At 47.8% G+C, this 22,822-nt stretch overlaps 1 protein-coding gene across 3 annotated transcripts in view; it reads left to right on the top strand.

Moving 5' to 3' along the window:
* The window catches only part of LOC137317454 (NACHT, LRR and PYD domains-containing protein 12-like), a 257,531-nt gene that overhangs the window by 196,161 nt on the left and 38,548 nt on the right, over positions 1–22,822 (top strand). For 2 of the 3 annotated variants that reach the window (XM_067980802.1, XM_067980803.1), the window contains exon 2: positions 14,638–14,804. The gene's annotated coding sequence lies outside the window, so the exon portion shown is untranslated. Of the gene's footprint in view, positions 1–13,273; positions 13,887–14,637; positions 14,805–22,822 lie in introns of those variants that run through there. The other variant, XM_067980804.1, reaches the window with a different exon arrangement.

Genomic DNA, 22,822 nt, shown 5'->3' with positions numbered 1-22,822 from the left:
CACTCTCACACACTCACTGATATACAGAGGCATTCTCTCTCACACTCACTCACTGATGTACAGAGACATCCTGTCTCTCTCACACTCACTCAGGATCACTCGCTGATTTGCAGAGGCATCCTCTCTCACACACTCTCACTGATATACAGGGGCATCCTCTCTCACTCACTCACTCAAAGTCACTTACTGATATACAGGGGCATCCTTACTCTCTCACACTCACTGATGTACAAAGGCATCCTCACTCTCACACACTGAAAGACAGAGGCATTCTCTCTCTCACACACTCACTCAGGATCACTCACTGCATGACAGGGGCATCCTCACTCTCTCACACTCACTGAAAAACAGGGGCATCCTCTCTCTCACACACTCACTCAGAATCACTCACTGATATACAGGGGCATCCTCACTCTCAATGATATACAGGGGCATCCCCACTCTCACACTCTCACTGATACACAGGGGCATCCTCTCTCACACATTCACTGATAGACAGGGGCATCCTCTCTCACACACTCACTCACTGATATACAGGGGCATCCTCGCTCACACACTCACTCACTGATATGCAGAGGCATCCTCTCTCTCAGACACACTTACTGATATACAGAGGCATCCTCCCTCTCACACACACTGATATGCAGAGGCATCCTCTCTCTCCCACACACTTACTGATATGCAGAGGCATCCTCTCTCTCACACACTCACTCAGAGTCACTGATACACAGAGGCATCCTCTCTCTCTCACACTCTCACTGATACACAGGGGCATCCTCGCTCACAAAATCACTCACTGATATACAGGGGCATCCTCACTCACAAAATCACTCACTGATACACAGGGGCATCCTCTCTCTCACACACTCACTCAGAATCACTCACTGATATACAGAGGCATCCTCTCACACACTCACTGAAAAACAGAGGCATCCTCTCTCACACACATCTACTGATATACAGAGGCATCCTCTCTCACACTCATTCAGAATCACTCACTGATATACAGGGGCGTCCTCTCTCTCTCACACTCACTCCGAGTCACTCACTGATACACCGAGGCATCCTCTCTCTCACACACTCACTCACAGAATCACTAACTGAAAAACAGAGGCATCCTCTCTCTCTCACACACTCAGGGTCACTCACTGATATACAGAGGCATCCTCACTCTCACACACTCACTGATAGACAGGGGCATCCTCACTCTCACACACTCACTGATATACAGAGGCATTCTCTCTCACACTCACTCACTGATGTACAGAGACATCCTGTCTCTCTCACACTCACTCAGGGTCACTCGCTGATTTGCAGAGGCATCCTGTCTCACACACTCTCACTGATATACAGGGGCATCCTCTCTCACTCACTCACTCAAAGTCACTTACTGATATACAGGGGCATCCTTACTCTCTCACACTCACTGATGTACAGAGGCATCCTCACTCTCACACACTGAAAGACAGAGGCATTCTCTCTCTCACACACTCACTCAGGATCACTCACTGCATGACAGGGGCATCCTCACTCTCTCACACTCACTGAAAAACAGGGGCATCCTCTCTCTCACACACTCACTCAGAATCACTCACTGATATACAGGGGCATCCTCACTCTCAATGATATACAGGGGAATCCTCACTCTCACACTCTCACTGATACACAGGGGCATCCTGTCTCTCACACACTCACTCACTGATATACAGGGGCATCCTCTCTCTCACACACTCACTCACTGATATACAGGGGCATCCTCGCTCACACACTCACTCACTGATATGCGGAGGCATCCTCTCTCTCACACACACTTACTGATATACAGAGGCATCCTCTCTCTCTCACACTCTCACTGATACACAGGGGCATCCTCACTCTCACACACTCACTCAGAATCACTCACTGATATGCAGAGGCATCCTCTCTCACACTCACTGAAAAACAGAGGCATCCTCTCTCACACACATCTACTGATAAACAGAGGCATCCTCTCTCTCACACTCATTCAGAATCACTCACTGATATACAGGGGCGTCCTCTCTCTCTCACACTCACTCCGAGTCACTCACTGATACAGCGAGGCATCCTCTCTCTCACACACTCACTCACAGAATCACTCACTGAAAAACAGAGGCATCCTCTCTCACACACTCAGGGTCACTCACTGATATACAGAGGCATCCTCACTCTCACACACTCACTGATATACAGGGGCATCCTCACTCTCACACTCATTCAGAATCACTCACTGATATACAGGGGCGTCCTCTCTCTCTCACACTCACTCCGAGTCACTCACTGATACACCGAGGCATCCTCTCTCTCACACACTCACTCACAGAATCACTCACTGAAAAACAGAGGCATCCTCTCTCTCTCACACTCTCACTGATATACAGGGGCATCCTCGCTCACACACTCACTCACTGATATGCAGAGGCATCCTCTCTCTCACACACACTTACTGATATACAGAGGCATCCTCTCTCTCTCACACTCTCACTGATACACAGGGGCATCCTCGCTCACAAAATCACTCACTGATATACAGGGGCATCCTCACTCACAAAATCACTCACTGATACACAGGGGCATCCTCTCTCTCACACACTCACTCAGAATCACTCACTGATATACAGAGGCATCCTCACTCTCACACACTGAAAGACAGAGGCATTCTCTCTCACACACACTCACTCAGGATCACTCACTGCATGACAGGGGCATCCTCACTCTCTCACACTCACTGAAAAACAGGGGCATCCTCTCTCTCACACACTCACTCAGAATCACTCACTGATATACAGGGGCATCCTCACTCTCAATGATATACAGGGGCATCCCCACTCTCACACTCTCACTGATACACAGGGGCATCCTCTCTCACACATTCACTGATAGACAGGGGCATCCTCTCTCACACTCACTCACTGATATACAGGGGCATCCTCGCTCACACACTCACTCACTGATATGCAGAGGCATCCTCTCTCTCAGACACACTTACTGATATACAGAGGCATCCTCCCTCTCACACACACTCACTGATATACAGAGGCATCCTCTCTCTCACACACTCACCGATATACAGAGGCATCCTCCCTCTCACACACTCACTCACTGATATGCAGAGGCATCCTCTCTCTCCCACACACTTACTGATATGCAGAGGCATCCTCTCTCTCACACACACTTACTGATATACAGAGGCATCCTCTCTCTCTCACACTCTCACTGATACACAGGGGCATCCTCGCTCACAAAATCACTCACTGATATACAGGGGCATCCTCACTCACAAAATCACTCACTGATACACAGGGGCATCCTCTCTCTCACACACTCACTCAGAATCACTCACTGATATACAGAGGCATCCTCTCTCACACTCACTGAAAAACGGAGGCATCCTCTCTCACACACATCTACTGATATACAGAGGCATCCTCTCTCACACTCATTCAGAATCACTCACTGATATACAGGGGCGTCCTCTCTCTCTCACACTCACTCCGAGTCACTCACTGATACACCGAGGCATCCTCTCTCTCACACACTCACTCACAGAATCACTCACTGAAAAACAGAGGCATCCTCTCTCTCTCACACACTCAGGGTCACTCACTGATATACAGAGGCATCCTCACTCTCACACACTCACTGATTTACAGGGGCATTCTCTCTCACACTCACTCACTGATGTACAGAGATATCCTGTCTCTCTCACACTCACTCAGGGTCACTCGCTGATTTGCAGAGGCATCCTCTCTCACACACTCACTCAAAGTCACTTACTGATATACAGGGGCATCCTTACTCTCTCACACTCACTGATGTACAGAGGCATCCTCACTCTCACACACTGAAAGACAGAGGCATTCTCTCTCTCACACACTCACTCAGGATCACTCACTGCATGACAGGGGCATCCTCACTCTCTCACACTCACTGAAAAACAGGGGCATCCTCTCTCTCACACACTCACTCAGAATCACTCACTGATATACAGGGGTATCCTCACTCTCACAGATACACAGGGGCATCCTCTCTCTCACACACTCACTCACTGATACACAGGGGCATCCTCTCTCTCACACACTCACTCACTGATATACAGGGGCATCCTCGCTCACACACTCACTCACTGATATGCAGAGGCATCCTCTCTCTCACACACACTTACTGATATACAGAGGCATCCTCTCTCTCTCACACTCTCACTGATACACAGGGGCATCCTCACTCACAAAATCACTCACTGATACACAGGGGCATCCTCTCTCTCACACTCATTCAGAATCACTCACTGATATACAGGGGCGTCCTCTCTCTCTCACACTCACTGAAAAACAGGGGCATCCTCTCTCTCACACACTCACTCAGAATCACTCACTGATATACAGGGGCATCCTCACTCTCAATGATATACAGGGGCATCCTCACTCTCACTGATACACAGGGGCATCCTCTCTCACACTCACTCACTGATATACAGGGGCATCCTCTCTCACACTCACTCACTGATATACAGGGCATCCTCGCTCACACTCACTCATTGATAGACAGAGGCATCCTCCCTCTCACACACTCACTCACTGATATGCAGAGGCATCCTCTCTCTCACACACTCACTGATATACAGAGGCATCCTCTCTCTCACACACACTGATATGCAGAGGCATCCTCTCTCTCACACACGCTTACTGATATGCAGAGGCAACCTCCCTCTCACACACTCACTCACTGATATACCGGGGCATCCTCTCTCTCTCACACTCACTCAGAGTCACTGATACACAGAGGCATCCTCTCTCTCTCACACTCTCACTGATACACAGGGGCATCCTCGCTCACAAAATCACTCACTGATATACAGGGGCATCCTCACTCACAAAATCACTCACTGATACACAGGGGCATCCTCTCTCTCACACACTCACTCAGAATCACTCACTGATATACAGAGGCATCCTCTCTCACACTCACTGAAAATCAGAGGCATCCTCTCTCACACACATCTACTGATATACAGAGTCATCCTCTCTCTCACACTCATTCAGAATCACTCACTGATATACAGGGGCGTCCTCTCTCTCTCACACTCACTCCGAGTCACTCACTGATACACCGAGGCATCCTCTCTCTCACACACTCACTCACAGAATCACTCACTGAAAAACAGAGGCATCCTCACTCTCAATGATATACAGGGGCATCCTCACTCTCACACTCTCTCTGATACACAGGGGCATCCTCTCTCTCACACACTCACTCCGAGTCACTCACTGATACACCGAGGCATCCTCTCTCTCACACACTCACTCACAGAATCACTCACTGAAAAACAGAGGCATCCTCTCTCTCTCTCACACACTCAGGGTCACTCACTGATATACAGAGGCATCCTCACTCTCACACACTCACTGATATACAGAGGCATTCTCTCTCACACTCACTCAGGGTCACTCGCTGATTTGCAGAGGCATCCTCTCTCACACACTCTCACTGATATACAGGGGCATCCTCTCTCACTCACTCACTCAAAGTCACTTACTGATATGCAGGGGCATCCTTACTCTCTCACACTCACTGATGTACAGAGGCATCCTCACTCTCACACACTGAAAGACAGAGGCATTCTCTCTCTCACACAATCACTCAGAATCACTCACTGCATGACAGGGGCATCCTCACTCTCTCACACTCACTGAAAAACAGGGGCATCCTCTCTCTCACACACTCACTCAGAATCACTCACTGATATACAGGGGCATTCTCTCTCACACTCACTGATATACAGAGGCATTCTCTCTCACACTCACTCGCTGATATACAGAGGCATTCTCTCACACTCACACACTCACTGATATACAGGGGCATCCTCGCTCACAAAATCACTCACTGATATACAGGGGCATCCTCACTCTCACACACTCACTCACTGATATGCAGAGGCATTCTCTCTCACACTCACTGATATACAGAGGCATTCTCTCTCACACTCACACACTCACTGATCCACAGGGGCATCCTCGCTCACAAAATCACTCACTGATATACAGGGGCATCCTCACTCTCACACACTCACTCAGAATCACTCACTGATACACAGGGGCATCCTCTCTCTCACACACTCACTGATATACAGAGGCATCCTCTCTCACACTCACTCGCTGATATGCAGAGGCATTCTCTCACTCACACTGATATACAGGGGCATCCTCGCTCACAAAATCACTCACTGATATGCAGGGGCATCCTCACTCTCACACACTCACTCAGAATCACTCACTGATACACAGGGGCAACCTCTCTCTCACACACTCACTGATATACAGAGGCATTCTCTCACTCTCACACACACACTGATATTCAGGGGCATCCTCGCTCACAAAATCACTCACTGATATACAGGGGCATCCTCTCTCTCACACTCACTCAGAATCACTCACTGATATACAGGGGCATCCTCACTCTCACACACTCTCACTGATAGACAGGGGCATCCTCACTCTCACACACTCACTCAGAATCACTCACTGATATACAGAGGCATCCTCTCTCACACTAACTGAAAAACAGAGGCATCCTCTCTCACTCACTCAGTCACTCACTGATATAGAATAGAATCGTAGAAGTTTACAACATGGAAACAGGCCCTTCGGCCCAACATGTCCATGTCGCCCAGTTTATACCACTAAGCTAGTCCCAATTGCCTGCACTTGGCCCATATCCCTCTATACCCATCTTACCCATGTAACTGTCCAAATGCTTTTTAAAAGACAAAATTGTATCCGCCTCTGCTACTGCCTCTGGCAGCTCGTTCCAGACACTCACCACCCTTTGAGTGAAAAAATTGCCCCTCTCCCCTCTCACCTTAAATCTATGTCCCCTCGTTATAGACTCTCCTACCTTTGGGAAAAGATTTTGACACTCTACCTTATCTATGCCCCTCATTATTTTTTAGACTTCTATAAGATCACCCCTAAACCTCCTACTCTCCAGGGAAAAAAGTCTCAGTCTATCCAACCTCTCCCTATAAGTCAAACCATCAAGTCCTGGTCGCATCCCAGTAAATCTTTTCTGCACTCTTTCTAGTTTAATAATATCCTTTCTATAATAGGGTGACCAGAACTGTGCACAGTATTCCAAGTGTGGCCTTACTAATGTCTTGTACAACTTCAACAAGACATCCCAACTCCTGCATTCAATGTTCTGACCAATGAAACCAAGCATGCTGAATGCCTTCTTCACCACCCGATCCACCTGTGACTCCACTTTGAAGGAGCTATGAACCTGTACTCCGAGATCTCTTTGTTCTATAACTCTCCCCAACGCCCTACCATTAACAGAGTAGGTCCTGGCCCGATTCGATCTACCAAAATGTATCACCTCACATTTATCTAAATTAAACTCCATCTGCCATTCATCGGCCCACTGGCCCAATTTATCAAGATCCTGTTGCAATCCTAGATAACCTTCTTCACTGTCCACAATGCCACCAATCTTGGTGTCATCTGCAAACTTACTAACCATGCCTCCGAAATTCTCATCCAAATCATTAATATAAATAACAAATAACAGCGGACCCAGCAGCGATCCCTGAGGCACACCGCTGGTCACAGGCCTCCAGTTTGAAAAACAACCCTCTACAACCACCCTCTGTCTTCTGCCGTCAATCCAATTTTGTATCCAATTGGCTACCTCACCTTGGATCCCGTGAGATTTAACCTTATGTAACAACCTACCATGCGGTACCTTGTCAAAGGCTTTGCTAAAGTCCATGTAGACCACGTCTACTGAACAGCCCTCATCTATCTTCTTGGTTACCCCTTCAAAAAACTCAATCAAATTCGTGAGACATGATTTTCCACTCACAAAACCATGCTGACTGTTCCTAATCAGTCCCTGCCTCTCCAAATGCCTGTAGATCCTGTCTCTCAGAATACCCTCTAACAACTTACCCACTACAGATGTCAGGCTCACCGGTCTGTAGTTCCCAGGCTTTTCCCTGCCGCCCTTCTTAAACAAAGGCACAACATTTGCGACCCTCCAATCTTCAGGCACCTCACCTGCAGCTGTCGATGATTCAAATATCTCTGCAAGGGGACCCACAATTTCCTCCCTAACCTCCCATAACGTCCTGGGATACATTTCATCAGGTCCCGGAGATTTATCTACCTTGATGCGCGTTAAGACTTCCAGCACCTCCCTCTGTAATATGTACACTCCTCAAGACATCACTATTTATTTCCCCAAGTTCCCTAACATCCATGCCTTTCTCAACCGTAAATACCGATGTGAAATATTCATTTAGGATCTCACCCATCCCTTGTGGTTCCGCACATCGATGACTTTGTTGATCCTTAAGAGGCCCGACTCTCTCCCGAGTTACTCTTTTGCCCTTTATGTATGCAGAGGCATGCTCTCTCTCACACACCCACTCAGAGTCACTGATTTCCAGGGGCATCCTCTCTCTCTCACACTCACTCACTGATACACAGAGGCATCCTCTCTCTCACACACTCACTCAGAATCACTCACTGATATACAGGGGCGTCCTCTCTCTCACACACTCTCACTGATAGAGGCATCTTCTCACACACACACACACACTGATATACAGGAGCATCCTCACTCACAAAATCACTGATATACAGGGGCATCCTCTCTCTCACACACTCACTGATATACAGGGGCGTCCTCTCTCACACTCACTCACTGATATGCAGGGGCATTCTCTCACACTCACTCACTGATACACAGAGGCATCCTCTCTCTCACACACTCACTGATACACAGGGGCATCCTCTCTCACATACATTCACTGATACACAGGGGCGTCCTCTCTCTCACACTCACTGATACACAGGCATTCTCTCTCACACTCACTCACTGATTGAGGCATCTTCTCTCTCACACACTCACTCAGAGTCACTCACTGAAAAACAGAGGCATCCTCTCTCACACACTCACTGACATACAGAGGCATCCTCTCTCACACTTACTGATATACAGAGGCATCCTCTCTCACACACTCACTCAGAGTCACTCACTGAAAAACAGAGGCATCCTCTCTCACACACTCACTGACATACAGAGGCATCCTCTCTCACACTTACTGATATACAGAGGCATCCTCTCTCACACACTCACTCAGGGTCACTCACTGATACACAGGGGCATCCTCTCTCTCATACTCACTGATACACAGGGGCATCCTCTCTCTCACACACTCACTCACTGACATACAGAGGCATTCTCTCTCACACTCACTGATAGACAGAGGCATTCTCTCTCACACTCACTGATAGACAGAGGCATTCTCTCTCACACTCACTGATATACAGAGGCATCCTCTCACACACTCACTCAGGGTCGCTCAGTGATATACAGAAGCATCCTCTCACACACTCACTCAGAGTCACTCACTGATATACAGAGGCATCCTCTCTCTCACACACACTCAATCTCTGATTTACACACACCCTCTCTCACTGTCTCTCTCACATGGTTCACTGCCTTCCCGAAAGTGTGTGACACTGTATCATTACCCGTTTGTTTCTCAACTCACCCAATAAACAGTACACAGGAACGGGAGGGAGCCATCCAGCACCTCAAGCTTGTTATACAGGAACAGGAAGAGGCCGTCCAGCCCCTCGACCCTGTTCCACCATTCTATTAAATCGTAGCCGATCTGTACCTCAACTCCATATCACCTCAATATACCTAATAAAAGGGTAGATTTGATCACCTGTTACTTTGTACTGAACACAGAATCGGACTCTATTGGGGAAACTGGAAACCAGGGACACAGACAGACTCAGTGAGTGAGGAAAACTGTGGGAGATGGTGTTTAATGTGGGCAAGTGTGAGGTCATCCACTTTGGATCAGAAAAAGACACCTGAATATTTTCTGAATGGGAAGAGTGTGGGAACTGTGGCTGAGCAGAGAAATTTAGGGGTCCAAGTAGACAAATCTCTCAAAGCTAGTGGACAAGTACAAGAAGTAATCAAAAAGGCTAATGTAATGTTGGCCTTTATAGTACTCCCCTGCCTATCCCCGTAGCCCTGCAAATTTTTTCCTTTCAAGTACTTTTGAAGGCCATGATTGAATCTGCCTCCACAACACCTCTGGCAGTGCATTTCAGATCCTAACCACTCGCTGTGTAGAAAAGGTTTTCCTCATGTCACCTTTGGTTCTTTTGCCAATCGCTTTCAATCTCTGTCCTCTGGTTCTTGACCCTTCTGCCAGTGGGAACAGTTTCTCTATCTACTCTGTCTGGACCCTTCCTGATTTTGAATACCTCTATCAAATCTCGTCGCAACCGTCTCTGTTCCAAGGAGAACAACCCCAGCTTCTCCAGTCTATCCACGTAACCGATGTTCAGTTTGGGTTCCACCAGGACCACTCGGCTCCAGACCTTATTACAGCCTTGGTCCAAACGTGGACAAAAGAGCTGAATCCCTAGGTGAGGTGACATCAAGGCAGCATTTGACCGAGTGTGGCACCAAGGAGCCCCAGTAAAATTGAAGTCAATGGGAATCAGGGAAAACTCTCCAGTGGCTGGAGTCATATCTAATACAAAGGAAGATGGTAGTGGTTGTTGGAGGCCAATCATCTCAGCCCCAGGACATTGCTGCAGGAGTGTCCTCGGCCCAACCATCTTCAGCTGCTTCATCCTGACCTTCCCTCCATCATATGGTCAGAAATGAGGATGTTCGCTGATGATTGCACAGTGTTCATTTCCATTCGCAACCCCTCAGAAAATGAAGCAGTCCGTGTCCGCATGCAGCAAGACCTGGACAACATCCAGGCTTGGGCTCATAGTGGCAAGTAACATTCGCGCCAGGCAATGACCATCTCCAACAAGAGAGAGTCTAACCACCCGCCCTTGACATTCAACGGCATTACCATTGCCGAATCCCCCACCATCAACATCCTGGGGGTCACCATTGACCAGAAACTCAACTGGACCAGCCACATTAATACTGTGGCGACAAGAGCAGGTCAGAGGCTGGGTATTCTGCGGCGAGTGACTCACCTCCTGACTCCACAAAGCCTTTCCATCATTTACAAGGCACAAGTCAGGAGTGTGATGGAATACTCTCCACTTGCTTGGATGAGTGCAGCTCCAACAACACTCAAGAAGCTCGACACCATCCAGGACAAAGCAGTCCGCTTGATTGGTACCCCATCCACCACCCTAAACATTCACTCCCTTCACCACCGGCGCACAGTGGCTGCAGTGTGTACCATGCACAGGATGCACTGCAGCAACTCGCCAAGGCTTCTTCGACAGCACCTCCCAAACCCGCGACCTCGACCACCTGGAAGGACAAGGGCAGCAGGCACATGGGAACAACACCACCTGCACGTTCCCATCCAAGTCCCACACCATCCGACTTGGAAATATATCGCCGTCCCTTCATCGTCGCTGGGTCAAAATCCTGGAACTCCCTTCCTAACAGCACTGTGGGAGAACCGTCACCACACGGACTGCAGTGGTTCAAGAAGGCGGCTCACCACCACCTTCTCAAGGGCAATTAGGGATGGGCAATAAATGCTGGGCTCACCAGCAACGCCCACATCCCATGAACAAATAAAAAAAAGTCCTAGACACTCCCCGCACGGCCTGATGCTGATTCCCCTCCCACCCTCTGAGCAGCCCCCAGTCCCGGACACTGGACACTCACCTCTCTCCCCATTACACCCGCTCCCCCTCCGTCGCGCCATCTGGGGATTAGAGGGTCGGGGCATGCGCACTGTGGACATTTGTCATCAGTTAGCACCCCCTCCAAGAATCCGCCTCTGCTATTGGGTCAGAACTGGCTGATTGACATTTCCACTCACAAATCGTGGCTCGGCACCCGCACCGCGTTTGATTGGGTGGGGGCGGTTCTGGACCACGTGGCTGCTGATCTTAAAGCTGTGAGGCCGTTAAACTGACACAGCGCGCGTGTGACGTCAGTAACCCGGCAACAGCGCGCGTGTGACGTGTGTTGAGGGGCGGGGCCGCGAACTGACTGATGGGAGAGTCCAGGGGACGGGAGAAGATCAACCGGTCCCCATCCACCGCCATCCTCTCCCTGGAGAAGATCAACCGGTCCCCATCCACCGTCATCATCTCAATCCACCGCCATCCTCCCCCCGGAGAAGATCAACCGGTCCCCATCCACCGCCATCATCTCAATCCACCGCCATCCTCCACCTGGAGAAGATCAACCGGTCCCCATCCACCGCCATCATCTCAATCCACCGCCATCCTCTCCCTGGAGAAGATCAACCGGTCCCCATCCACCGCCATCATCTCAATCCACCGCCATCCTCTCCCTGGAGAAGATCAACCGGTCCCCATCCACCGTCATCATCTCAATCCACCGCCATCCTCTCCCTGGAGAAGATCAACCGGTCCCCATCCACCGTCATCATCTCAATCCACCGCCATCCTCCCCCCGGAGAAGATCAACCGGTCCCCATCCACCGCCATCATCTCAATCCACCGCCATCCTCCCCCTGGAGAAGATCAACCGGTCCCCATCCACCGCCATCATCTCAATCCACCGCCATCCTCTCCCTGGAGAAGATCAACCGGTCCCCATCCACCGTCATCATCTCAATCCACCGCCATCCTCGCCCCGGAGAAGATCAACCGGTCCCCATCCACCGCCATCATCTCAATCCACCGCCATCCTCCACCTGGAGAAGATCAACCGGTCCCCATCCACCGCCATCATCTCAATCCACCGCCATCCTCTCCCTGGAGAAGATCAACCGGTCCCCATCCACCACCATCATCTCAATCTACCGCCATCCTCTCAATCCACCGCCACCATTCCCCTGGAGAGCATCAACCGGTCCCCATCCACTGCCACCATTCCCCTGGAGAAGATCAACCGGTCCCCATCCACCGCCATCATCTCAATCCACCGCCATCCTCTCCCTGGAGAAGATCAACCGGTCCCCATCCACCACCATCATCTCAATCTACCGCCATCCTCTCAATCCACCGCCACCATTCCCCTGGAGAGCATCAACCGGTCCCCATCCACTGCCACCATTCCCCTGGAGAAGATCAACCGGTCCCCATCCACCGCCATCATCTCAATCCACTGCCATCCTCCCCCTGGAGAGGATCAACCGGTCCCCATCCACCGCCATCATCTCAATCCACCGCCATCCTCCCCTGGGTGGGGGTGTGAATCAGACGGTTAATCAGGCTCATTCATTCCTTTCTCACCTCCAGACTCCACTATTCCAATACTCTCCTGCCCGGCCTCCCATCTTCCACCCTCCATAAACTTCAGCTCATCCAAAACTCTGCTTCCCGCATTGGAACTCGCACCAAGTCCCGTTCACCCATCACCCCGTGCTCACTGACCTACATTAGTTCACAGTACGGGAACGCCTCCATTTTAAAATTCTCATCCTGGTTTTCAAATCCCTCAGTGGCCCTCGCCCCTCTCCCTATCTCTGTAACCTCCTCCAGCTCTACAACCCTCCGAGATCTCTGCGCTCCTCCAATTCTGGCCTCTTGCGCATCCCCGATTTCCATCACTGGCCCTAAGCTCTGGAATTCCCTCCCTAAACCTCTCCACTTCTCTCTCCTTTTAAGACTCTCCTTAAAACCTAACTCAAAGACCACGCTCTGGATGGGCTCTAATCAGAGCTCTGTACAGCTACAACAGATGGATGGCTGCAGATTGGGACTGGTCGATCCTCTTCAGTACCCTGGCCTCTCCCATCAGCCAAGCTCGTGGCCCGGCCCCTCAACACACGTCACACTCGCACTGCTGCCGCAATAGTGATAGACTTCAAGAGGATATGGACAGTCTGGTGGCATAGGCAGACACGTGGCAGATGAAATTTAGTCCAGAAAAATGCGGTGATACATTTTGGTTGGAAGAACAAGGAGAGGCAATTTAAACTGGGGGGCATAACTCTACAGGGTACAGGAACAGAGAGATAGATCTGGGGGTATATGTGCACAAATCATTGAAGGTGGCAGTGCAGGTTGAGAAAGTGGTTAAAAAAGCATACGGGATCCTGGGCTTTATAAATAGAGACATAGAGTACAAAAGTATGGACGTCATGATGAACCTTTATAAAACATTGGTTCGGCCACAACTGGAGTATTGTGTCCAGTTCTGGGCAGCACACTTTAGGAAAGATGTGAAGGCCTTAGAGAGGGTGTAGAAGAGATGTACTGGAATAATTCGAGAGATGAGGGACTTTTTAAAAATTCATTCATGAGATGTGGGTGTCGCTGGCAAGACCAGCATTTATCACCCATCCCTAATTGCCCTTGAGAAGGTGATGGTGAGCCGCCGCCTTGAACCGCTGCAGACCGTGTGGTGAAGGTTCTCCCACAGTGCTGTTAGATCGGGAGTTCCAGGATTTTGATCAGGATCCAAAGGCACGTGTGATCCTAAAAACAGGGGCAGGACATGGAGAAGGAATTGCCCCAAACTGTGGCTGGAGAATGAAACGATCACATTGTTGTCAGGGTGGTAAAGAGGCATGGAATGTTGGAGCAGAGTTTCTCAAACAGTGTGTTAAATTTAGAGGGAAAGTGCAGATTAGATTCTCCTTCACACCGTCAGTATTGGTCTCATTTTTTGCCCTTCCATCATTAGATTTCCTGGTGAATGACAGAGTGATTGAGAAAAGTCCACAGCTGGAAGTAAACAGGGATTGTAGACTGAGGAACAACAGCAGGTGAACCAGCACAGGATTGTGAGAGCAGCAACCAGAGAGAACCCTTCCGATTCAAAGAGCTTCCATAGATCGACTGGGGAGAAAGGTACGAGAAAGTCCCATTTCCTCAGATAAACACTGGTCCTGTAGGCAGTCCACAGATGGTGAGAATGAGACTGGGAGAGTCTGATCACCGAGTACAATTATCCAGCATGAGGCCGTGCAATGAAATGTGAAGTGAGATCAGTTCCTGTCTCAAAACACAGTCACAAATGAATCTTGTGTGTGTTTTAGAATAAAGAGTTTTGATCTAAGAGGTGACTCCAGTCTGAGGCAGAGCCCAGCAGATATACAGTGTGTCTCCCCGCCCCCAGCACCAACTCGGAAAGAACCCACCTTTATGGTCCCCATAATATCGATATTACACTGTGTGTTAATGTTGTACCAGACAGCGTTACCGAATTCAAATATGTTTTATATCCAACGATCAAAATCAATCATCTTACAATTCCGAACTGGATGCTGGGTTTTACTTAATGTTATTTCCCATCAGTAAATCTATTTCTGGATTTCACACTTGCAGTTGAATTAAATGATTTAAATATAAACTGGTGATAAAATAATATGTAAATCGTATTCGATTAATGATTTGTAAAATTTCTTCTTATTGATTATTTTGTGTTTTGTATCAGAATAATGTTCTGGGTGATCACCTGATCCAGCTCCCGGCCTCGGCCTCGGCCGAATGAATCCAGATTCATTCCCGTGCTCTTTCAACACAATTACCTGATTATTATGGGGACTTGCTTTTAGCAGAAAATATAAACACTTTTTCAGCCCTTTAAACACTAACTGGAGTTTGCAGAAATGTTGTTTATCCAAATTTTGTAACATTCCAGATGTATAAAGAATGTGACGACCGGATGTTTCACCATCGAATTCAGTATTGTGGCAGTAATTTAAATGGTCACTGCTAACAATTACAGGTTTAGATGGCTTAAGACAATCAGATTTTCAGAGCAGACTGTTTTTAATAATGTGACTGTTTTTAATGATGTGACTGTTCTAATCGATGTCCTTCTGTAGATGCAGTGCTGCTTAATGTTCTGTCGAGCTCGAAATGACGGTACATTCAGTAAATACCCAGTATCAGGTCTTGTGGTGTAAAAAAATCTTTATTGGAATGGCAGCTTCATGGTTAGAAAAAGTGTCTGAATGTTTAGGATTAATCTTCATCTTAACTAAACTCCAAACACGATGGTGGTTTTTGTTATTTCCGTTTCAGTTATTTTCGTTGTGATTTCCTCTATTGCCAGGGTAACAATCTGTCAGATCTCAGTACAAGAGGCGTTGGTTCCAAATTATATCCGAAAGAACATGAAACATTCAGTGTAAACTCCTATCGTTATATTCAGACCATGAAACATTCAGTGTAAACTCCTATCTATGTATTCAGACCATAAAACGAGGACACCCGAATCTCTCTGAACATCAACATTCAATAGTTTCTCACCATTTAAAAAATATCATGTTTTTCTATTCTTCCTACCAAAGTGAATAACCTCACATTTCCCCACATTATACTCCATCTGCCAACTTCTTCCCCACTCACTTAACCTGTCCATATCCCTTTGCAGACTCTTTGTGTTCTCCTCACAGCTTACATTCCCACCTACGTTTGTATCGTCAGCAAACTTGGAGACATTACACTCAATCTCTTCATTTAAGTCATAGAATGGTTACAACACGGAAGGAGGCCATTCGGCCTGTCGTCTCTGCGCCGGCTCTCTGCAAGAGCAATCCAGCTAGTCCCACTCCCCCGCCCTATCACAGTAGCCCTACAATTTTTTTCCCTTCAAGCGTTTATCCAATTCCCTTTTGAAGGCCATGATTGAATCTGCTTCCACCACCCCCTTGGGCAGTGCATTCTAGATCATAACCACTGCGTAAAAAGGTTTTTCCTCATGTCGCTTTTGGTTCTTTTGCCAATCACCTTAAATCTATGTCCTCTGATTCTTGATCCTTCCGCCAATGGGAACAGATTCTCTCTATCTACTCTGTCTCGACCCTTCATGATTTTGAATACCTCTATTAGATCTCCTCTAAACCTTCTCTGCTCTAAGGAGAACAACCCCAGCTTCTCCAGTTGATCCACGTAACACTAATATAGATTGTAAATAGCTGAGGCCCAAGCACCGATCCCTGCAGCATCCCACTGGTTACAACCTGCCAACCTGAAAATCACCCGTTTATCCCTACTCTGTGTTTTCTGTCCGTTAACCAATCCTCTATCCATGCTAATAAATTACCCCCAACCCCCTTATCTTACGTAACAACCTTTTATGTGGGACCTTATCGCTTGCCTTTTGGAAATCCAAGTATACTACATCCACTGGTTCCCCTTTATCTCCCCTGCTCGTTACATCTTCAAAGAACTCTTTGGAAAATTGTGTTTAACAAATTTATTTTCATAAAACCATGTTTACTCTGCCTAATCATATTATGATTTTCGAAGTGCCCTGTTACCACTGCCTTAATGGATTCCAGCATTTGTGGGAACTGAGGGGGGGGTCTCAGCATTTGTGGGAACTGAGGGGGGTGTCTCAGCATTTGGGGGAACTGAGGGGGGTGTCTCAGCATTTGTGGGAACTGAGGGGGGGGTCTCAGCATTTGTGGGAACTGAGGGGGGGGTCTCAGCATTTGTGGGAACTGAGGGGGGTGTCTCAGCATTTGTGGGAACTGAGGGGGATCTCGGCATTTGGGGGAACTGAGAGATACAAAGTAAAAGGAAAATGATGAAACTCAGAGACAGAAGCGAACGGTTCCTGTTTGTGTGAACTCACTCTCAATCTTTGGGTCGATACGAGGAAGAGGTTTCTGATCCTTTGCCCTGAGACACCACTTGCTGAGTCTGATCCAACCTGTGATATGGACATGTGTCTTCTGGCAATTTAACTTGTTCAATCCCAGTCTGTGTCGGATTTTACAAGTTGTTGATGGTTAACGGTTGGATTTCATCATCCTGCCGCTTCTCCCCAACACACAATACACACGGATGCTCAGAGTCACTCACTGATATACAGGGGCATCCTCTCTCTCTCACACTCACTCAGTGATAAACACACATGCTTTCTTACTGTCTCTCTCTCACCGTTCACTGCCATCGTGTGGTGACACTGTTTCACATCCCACCCAATGACATTAACTGGGATACTCAGAGTGTAAAAGGCTTCGAGGGTACAAAATTCTTAACGTGCATCCAGGAGAGCTTTTTGAGCCAGCATGTAGAAAGTCCTACAAGACAGGGGGCGGTACTGGACCTAATTCTAGGGAATGTGGCCGGCCAAGTGGAAGAAGTGCTAGTAGGTGAGCACTTTGGTGACAGTGACCATAATTCGGTGAGATTTAAGGTGGTCATGGAAAAGGACAGGGAGGGGCCGGAAATAAAGGTTCTAAATTGGGGGAAGGCCGATTTTAGTAGGATAAGGCAGGATCTGGCCAAAATGGACTGGGATCAGCTGCTTGTAGGAAAATCCGCATCGGAGCAATGGGAGTCTTTCAGAAGGGAGATTGAGACCATACAATGGCAACATGTTCCCGTAAAGGTCAAGGGTGGTTCCAAGAACTCCAGGGAAACTTGGATGTCAGGGGATATACGAGAATGGATTAGGAAAAAAATGAGGGCTTTTGGCAGATACAAAAGGCTAAAGACGGAGGAAGCCCTAGAGGAGTACAAAAAGTGCAGGGGGATACTTAAAAAAGAAATTAGGAGATCAAGGAGGGGCCATGAAAAAACACTGGTGAGCAAAATAAAGGAAAATCCTAAGATGTTTTATAAGCATATTAAGGGTAAGAGGATAACTAGGGAAAAAATAGGGCCCATTAGGGACAAAAATGGCAATGTGTGTGTGGAGCCGGAAGATGTAGGAGGGGTTCTAAATGAATTTTTTGCATCTGTTTTCACTATGGAGCAGGACGACGTAGACATAGAAATACGACAGGGGGACTGTGATATACTCGAACATATTAACATCGAGCGGGAGGAGGTATTGGCGGTTTTAACAGGCCTAAAAATGGATAAATCCCCAGGCCCGGACGAAATGTATCCCAGGCTACTGTGTGAGGCAAAGGAGGAGATTGCGGGGGCTCGAACACATATATTCAGAACCTCTCTGGCCACAGGGGATGTGCCAGAGGACTGGAGAACCACTAATGTAGTACCATTATTCAAGAAGGGGAGTAGGGAAAAACCGGGGAACTACAGGCCAGTGAGCCTAACATCAGTGGTAGGAAAATTATTGGAAAAAATTCTGAAGGACAAAATTAGTCTCCACTTGGAGAAGCAAGGATTAATCAGGGATAGTCAACATGGCTTTGTCAAGGGAAGATCATGTCTGACTTATTTGATTGAATTTTTTGAGGGGGTGACTAGGCGTGTGGATGAGGGTAACGCAGTGGATGTGGTATACATGGATTTCAGTAAGGCCTTCGATAAAGTCCCACACAGGAGACTGGTCAAGAAGGTATGAGCCCATGGAGTCCAGGGTGCCTTGGCACTTTGGATACAAAACTGGCTTAGTGGCAGAAGGCAGAGGGTGATGGTCGAAGGTTGTTTTTGTGACTGGAAGCCTGTGGCCAGTGGGGTACCACAGGGATCTGTGCTGGGGCCCTTGCTGTTTGTGGTCTACATTAACGACTTGGATATGAATGTAAAAGGTATGATCAGTAAGTTCGCTGATGATACAAAAATTGGTAGGGTGGTAAATAGCGAGGAGGATAGCCTCAGTCTGCAGGACGATATAGATGGGTTGGTCAGATGGGCGGAACAGTGGCAAATGGAATTTAACCCGGAAAAGTGCGAGGTGATGCACTTTGGAGGGACTAACAAGGCAAGGGAATACACAATGAATGGGAAGACCCTAGGCAAGACAGAGGGTCAGAGGGATCTTGGTGTGCAAGTTCACAGATCCCTGAAGGCGGCGGAACAGGTAGATAAGGTGGTAAAGAAGGCATATGGGATACTTGCCTTTATTAGCCGAGGCATAGAATATAAGAGCAAGGAGGTTATGATGGAGCTGTATAAAACACTGGTTAGGCCACAGCTGGAGTACTGTGTGCAGTTCTGGTCGCCACACTACAGGAAGGATGTGATCGCTTTGGAGAGGGTGCAGAGGAGATTCACCAGGATGTTACCAGGGCTGGAGCGCTTCAGCTATGAAGAGAGACTGGGAAGATTGGGTTTGTTTTCCTTGGAGCAGAGGAGGCTGAGGGGGGACATGATTGAGGTGTACAAAATTATGAGGGGCATAGATAGGATGGATACTAAGGAGCTTTTTCCCTTCGTTGAGGGTTCTATAACAAGGGGGCATAGATTCAAGGTAAAAGGCGGGAGGTTTAGAGGGGATTTGAGAAAGAACTTTTTCACCCAGAGGGTGGTTGGAGTCTGGAACTCACTGCCTGAAAGGGTTGTGGAGGCAGGAACCCTCACAACATTCAAGAAGCATTTGGATGAGCACTTGAAATGCCATAGCATACAAGGCTACGGACCAAATGCTGGAATATGGGATTAGAGTAGACAGGGCTGATGGCCGGCGCGGACACGATGGGCCGAAGGGCCTCTATCCGTGCTGTATAACTCTATGACTCTATGACTCTAGGTACAAGAAGTAATCAAAAAGGCTAATGGAATATTTGCCTTTATAGTGCTTCCCTGCCCTATCCCCGTAGCCCTGCAAATTTTTTCCTTTCAAGTACTTATCCAGTTCCCTTTTGCAGGCCATGATTGAATCTGCCTCCACACCACCTCGGGCAGAGCGTTTCAGATCCTAACCACTCGCTGTGTAGAAAAGGTTTTCCTCATGTCACCTTTGGTTCTTTTGCCAATCACTTTCAATCTCTGTCCTCTGGTTCTTGGCCCTTCTGCCAGTGGGAACGGTTTCTCTCTATCTACTCTGTCTAGACCCTTCCTGATTTTGAATACCTCTATCAAATCTCCTCGCAACCGTCTCTGTTCCAAGGAGAACAACCCCAGGTTGTCCAGTCTGTCCGCATTACCGATGTTCAGTTTGGGTTCCGCCAGGACCACTTGGTTCCAGACCTCATTACAGCCTTGGTCCAAACATAAGAACATAAGAACATAAGAAATTGGAGCAGGAGTAGGCCAATCGGCCCCTCGAGCCTGCTCCGCCATTCAATAAGATCATGGCTGATCTGATCCCAACCACAAATCTAAAGAACACAAGAAGTCGGAGCAGGACCCGGCCACATAGCCCCTGGGCCCTCTCCGCCACCCACAGGGCATTGACCGATCCGAACTCAGCTTCATGTCCAATTTCCTGCCCGCTCCCCATAACCCCTAATTCCCTTTACTTCTAGGAAACTGTCTATTTCTGTTTTAAATTTATCTAATGATGTAGCTTCCACAGCTTCCTGGGGCAGCAAATTCCACAGACCTACCACCCTCTGAGTGAAGAAGTTTCTCCTCATCTCAGTTTTGAAAGAGCAGCCCCTTATTCTAAGATTATGCCCCCTAGTTCTAGTTTCACCCATCTTTGGGAACATCCTTACTGCATCCACCCGATCAAGACCCTTCACAATCTTATATGTTTCAATAAGATCGCCTCTCATTCTTCTGAACTCCAATGAGTAGAGTCCCAATCTACTCAACCTCTCCTCATATGTCCGCCCCCTCATCCCCGGGATTAACCGAGTGAACCTTCTTTGTACTGCCTCGAGAGCAAGTATGTCTTTTCTTAAGTATGGAGACCAAAACTGTATGCAGTATTCCAGGTGCGGTCTCACCAATACCTTATATAACTGCAGCAATACCTCCTTGTTTTTATATTCTATCCCCCTAGCAATAAAAGCCAACATTCCGTTGGCTTTCTTGATCACCTGCTGCACCTGCATACCAACTTTTTGATTTTCTTGCACTAGGACCCCCAGATCCCTTTGTACTGCAGTACTTTCCAGTCTCTCGCCATTAAGAAAATAACTTGCTCTCTGATTTTTCCTGCCAAAGTGCATAACCTCACATTTTCCAATATTATATTGCATCTGCCAAATCTCCGCCCACTCACCCAGCCTGTCTATATCCCCTTGCAGGTTTTTTATGTCCTCCTCACTCTCTACTTTCCCTCCCATCTTTGTATCATCTGCAAATTTTGATATGTTGCACTCGGTCCCCTCCTCCAAATCGTTAATATAGATTGTAAAGAGTTGGGGACCCAGCACCGACCCCTGTGGAACACCACTGGTTACTGGTTGCCAGTCCGAAAATGAACCATTTATCCCAACTCTCTGCTTCCTGTTCGATAACCAATCCTCCACCCATGCCAGAATATTACCCCCAATCCCGTGATTTTTTATCTTAAGTAATAATCTTTTATGTGGCACCTTGTCGAATGCCTTCTGGAAGTCTAAATACACTACGTCCACTGGTTCCCCTTTATCCACCCTATACGTTATATCCTCGAAGAACTCAAGCAAATTTGTCAGACATGACTTCCCCTTCATAAAGCCATGCTGACTTTGTCCTATTAAATTATGCTTATCTAAATGTTCCGTTACTGTCTCCTTAATAATAGACTCCAAAATTTTACCCACCACAGATGTTAAGCTAACTGGCCTATAATTTCCAGCCTTCTGCCTACTACCCTTTTTAAATAACGGTGTTACATTAGCAGTTTTCCAATCTGCCGGGACCTCTCCTGAGTCCAGGGAATTTTGGAAAACTATCACCAAAGCATCCACAATCCCTACTGCCACTTCCCTCAAGACCCTAGGATGGAAGCCATCAGGTCCAGGGGATTTATCCGCCTTGAGTCCCATTATTTTACTGAGTACCATCTCTTGAGTGATTTTAATCGTATTTAGCTCCTCCCCCCCGAGAGTCCCCTGTTTGTCCAGTGTTGGGATATTCTTAGTGTCCTCTACTGTAAAGACTGAAACAAAATATTTGTTCAGCATTTTTGCCATCTCCATGTTTCCCACCATTAATTTCCCGGTCTCATCCTCTAAGGGACCTATGTTTGCCTTAGCCACCCTTTTTCTTTTTATATAACTATAGAAACTCTTGCTATCTGTTTTTATATTTTTTGCGAATTTCTTTTCATAATCTAACTT

Source organism: Heptranchias perlo, unplaced genomic scaffold (genome assembly GCF_035084215.1).
Source record: "Heptranchias perlo isolate sHepPer1 unplaced genomic scaffold, sHepPer1.hap1 HAP1_SCAFFOLD_62, whole genome shotgun sequence".
In the NCBI taxonomy this organism is placed as follows: Eukaryota; Metazoa; Chordata; class Chondrichthyes; order Hexanchiformes; family Hexanchidae; genus Heptranchias; species Heptranchias perlo.
Note: the sequence above shows the minus strand (reverse complement) of the source record. Positions and strands in the feature narration are given on the sequence as shown.